Consider the following 12500-nt stretch of genomic DNA (forward strand, 5'->3'; position numbering starts at 1 on the left):
ATGCACAAGGAGGACGTCACACACGCATGTGGATATACTGTACTGCATAGTGGAAATATCACTGGGATTGGTATTTAAATTAGTCAATGAGAGTGCCCTCAATAGCCTCAATACCTGACCATGATCTGCTCTGCCACCAAAATATGGAATGCCCTGGCACCATCCATTAAAGGATGTTGTTTCTTTCAACATTGGTGTAGGAAGCTAAAAGCCCCAGGACAAAAATCCACTCGTCCGAGACAGTTTGCCCTCCTGGCCCCCAAGCTGTGGAATAAACTCCCTGTCGCACTTAGAACAACGGACTCACTCGCTAGCTTTCGCCGTGGACTGAGGACTCACCTTTTCAGACTCCACCTAAACCCATAGCACTACTGAAACACTCAATGACCAAACATGAAGCTAGTTAGCATTTGTTTTTTAGGTTTTTAGAATCCTTTTTTTTTCTTTACTGATTATATTGTTTTTTAGATTGATATTCATATGCATTTGTTATATTGTTGTTGATGTTCTGACATGTTATTTTGTTTATTATAGTGATGTATTACCTGCTTATTGTAAGTCGCTTTGGATTAAAAGCGTCTGCTAAATGCCTAAACTGTAAACTGTAAACTGAAACGACAGGATTAACACTTTTACTGACAGTGGTTTATGATTTTGGTAAACTAGAAGCTCGGCCGCCCAAAGGGCCAGAGTCGGCAACCTGGCCAACTCGGGAACAATGTAAATAGGGAATGAATGCCCCGCCCTTTAATGCAAACCCCATTATAGGATCCGTTTTGACCATCTGTTTGCCTGTGTCCATTTATGCCCATATATGGAGATATCTGTCTCTCTGTGTCCATGTTATACCCATATATGGAGATCTCTGTATCTGTCTGTCTGTGTCCCTTTTGTGTATCTGTCTGTCTGTGTCCCTTTTGTGCCCATATATGGAGATCTCTGCCCTTCGGGCGGCCAATCGTCTAGTCGGGGACCGGCCTACTTGGGAACGATGTAAATAGGGAATGAATGCCCCACCCTTTAACGCAAACCCGATTTATCTGTTTGCCTGTGTCCATTTATGCCCATATATGGAGATATATTTCTGTCTGCGTCCATTTTATGCCCATATATGGATATCTCTGTATCTGTCTGTCTTCATCTTGAGCAATAATACGCAGCCTGCTTGCTTTTCCACCCGTGGGAAATGATGCCCCTCCGGTTGTTAGGCGATCTCTATAGAGTGCAAGGTACAGGAGTGATGTCAGAATGAGTCAGCAGAAGTGATGTCAGAATGCCCATATGGAGATATCTGTCTATCTGTGTCCATTTTATGCCCATATATAGAGATCTCTGTATCTGTCTGTGTCATAAGACCCGTTTTGACCATATGTTTGTCCATTTATGACCATATATGGAGATATCATATATGGAGATCTCTGTATCTGTCTGTCTGTTTCCCTTTTATGCCCATATATGGAGATCTCTGTATCTGTCTGTATGTGTCCTTTTATGCCCATATATGAATATCTCTGTCGCTTTTTGTTTGTTTCTTCTTTAAGCAGAATACACAGATGTCAGCAGCTGGATCTGTGACATCAGAACACGTCATACTGATGACATTCAATACGTAACCATGGCATTTTTTGTTGACTCATGTGGCGTACGTGATGTCAGTCTTTTATGAAGTGATGTCACAATGAGTCAGCGCTTGTCAGCACCGGTTTCCTCCGAAAAAGCCTGGTGTCAACAATCACCGGTGATTCAGAACGTTTTGCGCCGGTTCGGGAAAACCGTGCGCCGTGTCGGGTCGAGGCCGGGCCCGGCACTCCGGGCTGCGGCGGGGAACGCGCGTGCCGAATTTGAAGCCGGTGGGACAAACGGTTCTCGAGATACGCGGATTACATCTACGCATACACGCACGCACGCGCGCTCACAGAGATTTGCCGCATTTATTGTAAGATACCCAGGGGGCAAACCAGCCTTTTTTTAGGAAACCTGCATTTGCCCCGACATACAAAGTTGTCCACCAGAAATATTATCTATGACCCAGTAGGATCACAACCTATATGGACAACCCGGTCAATTTGTACAACAAAGTCCAATATGGCCGCCTCAATATTAGCCTCTATTAGTTTTAATGGGGGGTGAATAGGGCAAAATTTTAAACTGAGGGATATTTCCACGAAACTTCACAGGTTGATCAATGGTATAAATTGTGGTCTCTTTGGTTTCTGACCACAAGAGACTTAAAGGTGATATAGCCTATATTTTAAATATAACTATATAAGTATTTTAGCCCTCATTTCCCTCTATACATCCAGGATGTATAGAGGGAAGAGCTCATCGACACACAGCATAATTGGAGTGAGCAGAACAAACTTAGGTGGTCAGGATAAAAGTAAAAACTGTCAGCAATGACAGAGACCAATCAGTACAGCTGGTATTTATAAAGGTCAGTGTGACCTGGCAATACACACAATTAAGTCAGAGCAGTGTGGCCTTTCTAACATTTGAGCTTGCAAATGGACAGTGAACTGAGTGTCAAACTTGTTCTGTGCTGGTTAGTGATCACTCTAATCAATTAAAGCATCAAAGAAGAATTACCTGGTCAAGAAACATGCTAGGTCACCTGCTACTAAATAGACACTTTTAATCAATATAAGCCAACGTTGGTTTTAGTTTACTTTTTTCATCATCCTTAAAGAGACCACTGATCACAACTTGAACACCAAGAGGAGTTATTAGTAAGTTGCTAACGTCTTAAAGCCTCTGTTGAATTTGGGGACTGGGGTTCACTGGTGTGAAACACCCCTTAAGGATAAGAAGCTTGTCTGTGTAGCCTTCTGGAAGAATGTTGCCTCTGCAGATTTCCCTGGCCTTTTGGAGGACCCCTTCTGCGGGTGTGACAGTCCCGGGGGAGGGGGGAGTTGGGTCGTGGGTCGTGTGTCCTCTGGTACAATCGGGCATCCCAATATGGGCAGTAGAGCCTCTACCCTCCTAATGACCCCCAGACTGAGTCCGTCCTCCAAGGAATGGTCCGCTTGAGAGCAAGTCCCTCTCCAAGTGGTGGAGGGGATGTTCTGTTGGAGCTCCCCTAGGGCTCGTGAGGTCTCCTGTACCCGTTGGACAAGGTGTTCTGCGAGAAGGGCGTGGCACCACTGGAGCCATCCTACCGCGCCCTCTGTAAGCCTCTGTTGAATGAGTGGGCATTGAGGTGGGTCATGAAGTGGGCAAAGTCCTCCCGGGAGTGGGGCCAGATACCCCATATGTCATCCAAATAGCGGAAGTAGGCCAGGGGCTTCAAGGAGAACCCCGCCAGGGCACCCGCCTCCCACTCGGCCATGAAAAGGTCCGCCAGGACTGGCGCAAATTTCTTGCCCATGGCGACCCCTTCACTTGCAAATATGTTTGGCCATTGAATGTGAACTCGTTGGTGCGCAAGGCTATGCTGAGGAGTTCCAGAATGAGATTATCATGGCGATCAGGTTGGGGGTTTGAATTGAAAGCCTTGCGCACTGCAGCTAATCCTTGTGTCGAATCAATATTTGTGTACAGGGAGGCCACGTCAATAGAGAACAAGAGGTCCGTGGGGCCGAGGGACAGGGCCCGGACTTTGGCCAAGAAGTCATATGTGTCCTTAAGGTAGCTGGAGTGGAGAGTAGACGGGTTGAGAAAGCCGTCTATGTATTCGGAAATTCTATCCGTTTCACTCCCGCAGTCAGACACTATCGGTCTTCCTGTGGGAATGGAACGGGGGACTGGCCAGGAAGAGGGATCTTTATGAATTTTGGGGAGGAAATAGATTGTGCGGGGTTGTGGTGGTGCATCACCCGAAAGGTAATTTAATTGTTTTCGGGTAATGAAGTTTTGGTTGGAGAGGGTTTTCAAAATGGAATTTAATTTTGTGGCTGCTAGGGGGAAATTTGGCTCCGGGATTTTCTGATAGTATCGTGTGTCGTTGAGTTGTCTCTCTCCCTCCGCCACATATTGCGCCCTGTCCATAACAACTACCACGGACCCCTTGTCCGCTGGCTTAATGACCAATTGTTGGTCTCTTTTGAGGGAGTTTAGGGCTCCCACCTCCTCCCGGGTAAGGTTGTGTGGTGCTGGGGTGGGGGGTGGGAGGGTCCGAATAGAGTGGAGGTCCTTATGGATAAGTCTCCGTATGGGTGCAGGGATTTGCTCAGGCTCCGGCTCCCAGGTGGACTTGGCCATATAGGGGGTGTACGCGGACTGGGGGTCCGCGGAGTCATCCCCGAAGAAAGCCGCCAGCCTAAGGGATCTATGATAGGACCGGGTTTCTTCGAGGATGACCCCGCGGTCTGGCCTAGGGGTGGTGTTCAGGGTGGGAATGAATGATAGGCCCTTGCTAAGTAGGGTAATTTGTGCCGGGGAAAGGACACAGTGCTCCGAAAGGTTTAAGACCTCGCCCCTCCCTTTCCCTGGAGCAGAGAGGGGCCCTGGCAGTTTAAAGCCGCCCTCCAGGTGTTGAGGATAGCCAGTGCCGTGTTCTGTGTCCAATGTATTAGGTCTCCCCGGGTCGCGAACCTCGTGGCCGGTAGGGCCGGGATGTGTGGACCGTCCCCGATTATGTTGTTAAGCAGGTCCAGTCGAGCTCTATCTCCCTCAGGGAGACTGGGGGAGTAGGGGATTTTGGGGAGGAAAATGGACGCATTGGGGAACGTTTTGGCGGCCTGTATCCGGAGGCTCTGCACATATCCCAAACTCAAGAATAATACAGGTATAAGTCCCTTCTGTGCCATAAATCTTAGCAAATGGATTCATATTGCTTGTATTTGCAAAAGCAGTCAACAATCATGTTAGAAATTATGTTAAAGCTCTATTTTGGGAGTCCACCATCTTGCAAATATGCACAATAAAGGTCCAGACACACCCAATAATAAAAATAGCTATTCCATTGAGTCTCCCATGGTCAGACACCATGAAATAGACACCAAGTTTGTGTTTCTAGCTCATCTGGTTCAGAAGTTAGAGGCAAAACCTATTTTCTGGGTCCTTACATTATGGCGGCCATATTGTGGCGGCCATATTGGATTTCATGGAAACTTGCAATACAAAAAATGTTCATATGTATACCATTGATCAACCTGTGAAGTTTCGTGGAAATATCCCTCAGTTTAAAAATGTGCCCTATTCACCCCCCATTAAAACTAATAGAGGCTAATATTGAGGCGGCCATATTGGACTTTGTTGTACAAATTGACCGGGTTGTCCATATCATAGAGTTATAATATTAATAGAGAGGACACATATATCCCCGCCCGTCCACTTGCATTGAGTTGCTCACCCAGCGCATGAGGCGTTTTCACCCCTCCATCCGGGTAGTAAAACGTGACGTAGTGGGTCTACTGTGACGCATTTTGCGTCATCGAATTTGTTCATGGACGCGCTTGGGCACAAAGTCATGAACGAGCACTGCCACTGTGAACGCGCTGGGGCTCAAGTCATGAACGAGCGCCGCGAGTACGAGCTCTGTTGGTTTAGACGGTTGAGAAACGCTCTCTAGTGGGGAAGAAAGGGAAACGCCGCCCAGTACAGCTCCTCTCCCCGGTTGAGAAGCACTCTGCTCGGATTCGATCTTACGATACGTCCCGCTGGACTGAGGCATCGCCTGGAAGTGTAACTCCACGTTGAATTAATTAACCATTGTGTATTTCATGGTTTAACCTAGGGGGTCCGCGGGGACACTGCAGGGGGTCCGCGAAATTGTTGAAAAAAAAAAAAAAAACGTTATATATATTTTTTTTTTATTTAAAAAAAGAAAGAAAAATAATAATTTGTCTTTAAATATAACAAAAAGACATGATTCTGTCTCTTTTGAATAGCTTGTATACATGATTATTGTGCAATTGACAGATTGTTAGTGATAGATTGATAGTATTGACATTGGTTCTCAGTTATTAAGGTATGTTTATAAATGGAAGTGGTACAGCCATGCACTTGTACATGCATGTTGGATGGAGCAGGGACCCCCAAGGTAGGGGGTCCCTGCTCCATCTCCCCATCAGTTTGGGGGTCCCTGGCCTGAAAACGTTGAAGACCACTGTAAACAAACAAACAGAATGCATTTCAAATAGATCAGTGGTTCTCAAAGTGGATTCCAGGGACTCTGTGGGGTCTATACAAGTGTATACTGACAGTGTACAAATGGAACCAACATTTGGTTAATTTGGTTCCATTTGTATGCTGTAAAGATGGAATATGATCAAAAAGATGATCTGGCTGGCTGGGAATTGGCTGGGAATGTATTCTGTTGTTTCAGAAATGTATTTTCAACATGGTATGAACAATGTATAATTATAATAAAGCTCTATATTCTGATAGCAATCATTACCATAAGAGTATGTGTACAGCAACAGGTGTCTGTATCTCCAGCTGTATAAACTGAAAATGATTTTAGGTGGGTTGACAATTGTATCACTGTACACTGATTGAGTGTACAGTGAGTGCTCCAGTTCCAATGTTGCATGCTCACTTGTTTATCAACTATCATGACATAAGTTCTTGCTTTGGATAGAAGTGGTATTTAGGACTCTCCCATTATTTACAACAGGGGTCTTCAACAGGGGGTCCGGGACCCCTAGGGGGTCCTCAGAGTTACTATAGGGGGTCCTCCAAATCTTTGTGTGATAGAAACTTTTTTCTATTCCACTTGAACCCTAGTGTCCTTATTCTGAGAACTTTAGCCAAAAATAGCCGATCTGCAAGCTCACTGTGAGCTTGTAGATCTGCTATTTTTGGCAAAGGGCTTTGGTGTAGAGGGGAAAAAGAGCAGACTAATTACAGAGTGAAAGTGAAGCTTATTAAGTATTGACGGTTCAAGTGGTTAAATATCTGAAAACACAAATTGACATGAATCCAAAATACACTGATGATTGTGCGGTCAGGCGATTAAACTATATGGAATCTATGAAAAGGTTGTGGGGGTCCCTGCTTCATCTCTATCTCATCTGGGTCCGTTGCCTGAAAACGTTGAAGACCCCTGATTTACAATATGAACCTGTGTTGTCATTCAGTGTGGTAATCTTAGCATTTTGCATGGATTCCTTGGGTGAAACGAGTCATAGTTAAAGTTACTGGTCTGTTCTAGACAAGCCTAGAGTTGTGTTCTGTTCCAGAAACAAGTTTAAATATAATTCATATAGTAGCTACAGTCTGAAATAGAGTATTTTTATTAGATGACAGTGTCTTGACATATAGAGACATTCTTTGAAATCCACATTAGATATTATATATATATACTCTATGCATTAGATGCACTTTGTCCAAAATGAATACATTTAATTACGCATTTGTAAGTGTCACAGACAGAGTGATGGAGACAGGCCATGAGACAGACCCACTTATAACTATGAGACAGACAGGCCTACTCAGAAATGGCTTTCGCCTACTTGTGGGTTATCAAACCATGTATGTATCGCATTTAAATTCCATTTTGATAGTAAATCTTCATTAACATTTCACGTAAAGCTTCTATTTAAAAAAAAGATCGGACTTTTCAGAACCCAATGCAAAGTCAATGGCAGACAGCCTCTGTCAAGATGACAAAACGCGAAAATCGTAATAACTAATACTAATGAGTAAACCAACAGTTTTATAAGAACAATATTGTTGTAACTAAGAGATTCGGGAAGGTATCTATATTTAATAAACACAGAATAAGAAGTAATAAGAAGAAGTCGCTATGGTTATTTCCTGGTTTAATGCGGTCTGCGGTGCGGTGCTCTCCGCTCCGGAGAGGAACAGAGGATTCAGCTGTCTGGAGTGGAGGGGGTGGAGCCAAAATGCGCGTTCATGAGATTAGACCCAACTGCAGTACCTCAAAACGGCCAACATGTCCTTTTGGTTTCAGGGCGCCCCCAGGGTTCTGGGGGCTTGGTCCATATAGGTTGTGATCCTACTGGGTCATAGATAATATTTCTGGTGGACAACTTTGTATGTCGGGGCAAATGCAGCACACCTTCCTTTGCCCCCTGAGTAAGACAAGTTCTGCCTAAGAAGGAGATCTCCATCATAGCGGGTTTTTTTATCAGCGTATTAAGATCGCCATTGTGCACCGTTCGGTTGAGCCTCGGCTGCTAATAGTTGCTAGGAGACTAAATAACGCGGAAACAAAACATTCCGTTCCCCATCCGGTCCCATTTAACTGCAGAAGAAGAAATGCGCTTTCCTCGCCGTTCTAGAGGCAAAAATGGCCCCGCCTACATGAACTTGTGCAATCGTCACGCAGAGTACATTTAACAAGGAAGCGAAACCACTGCACGCTCACACACAGTAAGGGTGTAGACATCACAGCAACCAATCGGAGACCACGCACGGCAGTGTGCACGAGCACAATCATCCTCCAAAAGGTAAAAACACAAAAATAGCTGGCACTGAACTACCAAAAAAGAAAAGACAGAGATCTCCTCCAAACAAATTGATGTTAAATTGAAGAAAACTGGTGACAAGCTGTAGGGTTTATGTTTGTTCCACACTAAAGCACAGGGTCCCACTGTGGTATGTGGTAAACACACACAACACCTGGTTGCAGGCTGGGTTTCTCAAGCACACAAATAAAACCTTTTGTGTCTCAACTCTGCCTCTGCAATGACATTGTAAAGCAGACTTGTGATTCGGGAGGCAAACATTCCATTTTGCTACTCATCGCTGACTTTTCAATTGATTTCTCTCGTGGAATAGCTTTGAAAAGGTTGCCGAGATGCTTTACTGTGTAGGTTGGATGAGGATAGCATGGCCACGAAAACACTTCATAAAGCAATAAACTTCAATTCTGATTGCCCCAAAATTCACGGTTCGGTTTGATATGTTGGTGATACGGTTCTATAATTTTGTTTACGGTGTACTCCCAGTGATGTGAAACTGTGTTCGCCGCACAAGCGCAGAAAGGTCTACTTTTGAGCTATAATATAAAGGGATGGATGTGGTAGTGGTCCTATACCAAAAGGCAGGTAGACCAACTGCAGCCACCACAGTTGTGTAACAGTTACAGAGGATGACACTAAGGTCAAGGCACTTACTGTACTTACCCGTTGAGCAAGAACAGGCCATGTTCTGTCCCAAAGGTCGTGCCCACTTGCCCGAAAACTAAATTGTCCATTATAAAATGATGGGTCAAATTTGAATTACAGTAGAATTTTCTTTTCTTTTTACCTTCTGAGGCTGTGCAATAAAAAAAAATATTTATGCCAAATACCTACATAGCTATGCATATGACAGGGGGTTCATACTTATTATTTTAAATTTTAAGTGTACCAGTGAAAACAGCACGTTATACAGTAGGTAAACAGTGCTCTTATTTGACATTCCACAGACCAGACAGAGCACTCTGGGCACGTTCAGGTGTTTAAACAGATATCTAGTGTTCTGCTCTGGAACTCCACACTTTGAGGAAGTTATTTTTATATTTTTTAATGATAAATTAAAAAAAGAAAATTCAGAGAGTGGACGGATTTGATCAAATATTTTGTTACAATCTCAGAGATAAAATTAACACATTGTACAGTGTTTGCATAGATTTCCCACACAGCTGCAGCCAAAGACTCCTTTAATAGTCTCAATTCCAAGCACTGTTAACAAAGCCTTGGATCACTGCCTGCCCTGACATGACTGACCGTCTGTTTTACTGGCCGACTGCCAGACCAAGTCTGTCTGTCTGTCTGTCTGTCTGTCTGTCTGTCTGTCTGTCTGTCTGTCTGTCTGTCTGTCTGTCTGTCTGTCTGTCTGACTGACTGACTGACTGACTGACTGACTGACTGACTGACTGACTGACTGGCCTGTCAGAACTATTTCCTAATCGTCTTTTTTCTTTTCTTTTTTTTTTGAGTAATCGTCATGAATTCTTTTTATATCATATGCTTTCAAAACACAAAATAGTGGAAATACGGAAGTTGATCTACAAGCTCAAAATGTGTCGCTTTGCGGCGCACTTTGAGCTTGTGGATCTGCTACTTTTGATACTTTTGTGTGATGCTGTAGTGTAGTGCAGGGTTCCCCAATTAGTTTTCCCCAAGGGCCGAATAATGTCTAGGGTACCAAGCCGAGGGCCACAACATTGAATAATGTCTAGGGTACCAAGCCGAGGGCCACAACATTGAATAATGTCTAGGGTACCAAGCCGAGGGCCACAACATTGAATAATGTCTAGGGTACCAAGCCGAGGGCCACAACATTGAATAATGTCTAGGGTACCAAGCCGAGGGCCACAACATTGAATAATGTCTAGGGTACCAAGCCGAGGGCCACAGCATTGAATAATGTCTAGGGTACCAAGCCGAGGGCCACAACATTGAATAATGTCTAGGGTACCAAGCCGAGGGCCACAACATTGAATAATGTCTAGGGTACCAAGCCGAGGGCCACAGCATTGAATAATGTCTAGGGTACCAAGCCGAGGGCCACAACATTGAATAATGTCTAGGGTACCAAGCCGAGGGCCACAACATTGAATAATGTCTAGGGTACCAAGCCGAGGGCCACAACATTGAATAATGTCTAGGGTACCAAGCCGAGGGCCACAACATTGAATAATGTCTAGGGTACCAAGCCGAGGGCCACAACATTGAATAATGTCTAGGGTACCAAGCCGAGGGCCACAACATTGCAGGGGGCGACGGCGGCGTTCCCGCTACTCCAGCGACAGTTCAGATATCGTCGTTGTCGGGTGAAAATCTTGTATGTCCAAAACCGTTCGTTTTGAATTTATAATCTTTAAAATTATTTAAACTAGTGAAAACAGCTAAACAGAATTTTAAAAAAAAGCGAGATTTCCAGCCGACAACGTTGTTGCTGCTCTTATACCACCATTATTACTGGGGTTGGTGTGGGCCAGACAGTAGCCCCCCGCAGGCCGCAAATGGCCTGCGGGCCGCCTATTGGGGAACCCTGCTGTAGTGTGATCAAGTAGGGCGTTAGTAAAAAAAAAATACTTAATTAGGAGGTTTCTGCCCGACGGCAACGATATGTAAGAGGCGACTATAGTCGACTAAATCGACAACTAGTAAAAGTCAGCAGTGATGAAACCCCGTTGCATGTGTCTTTGTCACGTGCTGCTGTCAGGCCCTCAGTACAGTACGTACAGTGAAACACGGCGAACAAATTTGACTTTAATTAATGTGACAGACAAAGTGCAGTACGTGGCTTGCATCAAGCCGGCGTATCCTGTGTCTTGATTTTCCATCGGGGAAGGGACTGATTGAGGGTGCACAGTATGTCAGGCAGATGCGAGCCTGTTGACAGCACTCACGGAGAAAGGTGGACTGGATCAGCAAGAAAGAGAAGATTATACCGTTTGTGTGTGCATCTGTGACAGAGAGAGAGAGAGAGAGAGAGAGAGAGCGTGTGTGACTGAGACTGTCTGTGCGTGTGCGCAGGGACGTGCTGGCCATTGGGAAAAGTGGGACAACTCCCGAACGGCTGGTTCATTCCCGGCCGGTCCAGGCTGGCCATTAGCAAAAAAAAATTAAACAAAATGTCAGCCTTCGTTCCATTTTGGGGGCTGGACGGCCAACAAAGTAAGTTTCAAATGTATTATTTTTTTCGCAAACAAAGCCCTGCTTCATCATACAAGGCTGTTGCACAAAAGTAGTGAAAACAGCAGATCTACAAGCACACAACGCCTCGCGGTGCGAGGCGTTGTGTGTTTCTAGATCGGCTGTTTTCACTAGTTTAAATCATTTTTAAAATGATGAATACAAAACAAACGGTTTTGGACATACAAGGTTTCCACCCGACAACGACGAAATATAACTCATGTACAGTAATAGGCCCACTGGCTTGTCACTTGTCATGATCTGAAATGGCAAATCTTTGAGTAGCAGCAGCGCTATAGAGAGAGATCTCTCTCTATAGCGCGCAATTATGAGGGCCTCTCCAACTCTTTTTCCCGGGCTGAATCAGGGGCCCAGCACGTCCCTGCGTGTGCGTGTTTGGTGCTGACAAACAGAGAGGCCACTGTCTCTTTGTTCAGCATCTGGAGGTGTTTAACTCCACAAGGTAAGGTAACAGTACACACACACACACACACACACACACACGCACGCACGCACACACACACACACACACACACACACACACACACACACACACACACACACACACACACACACACACACACACACACACACACACACACACACACACACACACACACACACACACACACACACACACGCACATAAATGCAGACATATGTTTTCGCTGGCATATTGACGTCTTTTTATCTGTTAAAACGAGTCCAAATCATATTGCTTAAGCCATTCCAGGATAAATATACATCTCTTTTCTTCTGATGGTAGAACTTCGTGTTGTCGTGCGAGACATTTTACCGGCTTCAGGAACACATCGTCTCTGTCCGGGTGGAAACCTCATATGTCCAAATCAGTAGCAAAAGTAGATCTACAAGCTTGCGCTTGGAGCTTGTGGATCTGTTACTTTGTTGTGCGACACTGTGGTATATGATCAAGTCGGGTGTTAATTTATGAAAAGCACAACAAGTT

General features: G+C 44.8%; 1 protein-coding gene across 1 annotated transcript in view; it reads right to left on the minus strand.

Moving 5' to 3' along the window:
• The window catches only part of trps1 (trichorhinophalangeal syndrome I), a gene marked incomplete at both ends in the record, with an annotated part of 138880 nt that overhangs the window by 99472 nt on the left and 26908 nt on the right, over positions 1-12500 (minus strand). The gene's annotated exons all lie outside the window — the stretch shown is intronic.

Source organism: Nannobrachium achirus (assembly GCF_963921795.1).
Source record: "Nannobrachium achirus genome assembly, chromosome: 10".
NCBI lineage: Eukaryota > Metazoa > Chordata > Actinopteri > Myctophiformes > Myctophidae > Nannobrachium > Nannobrachium achirus.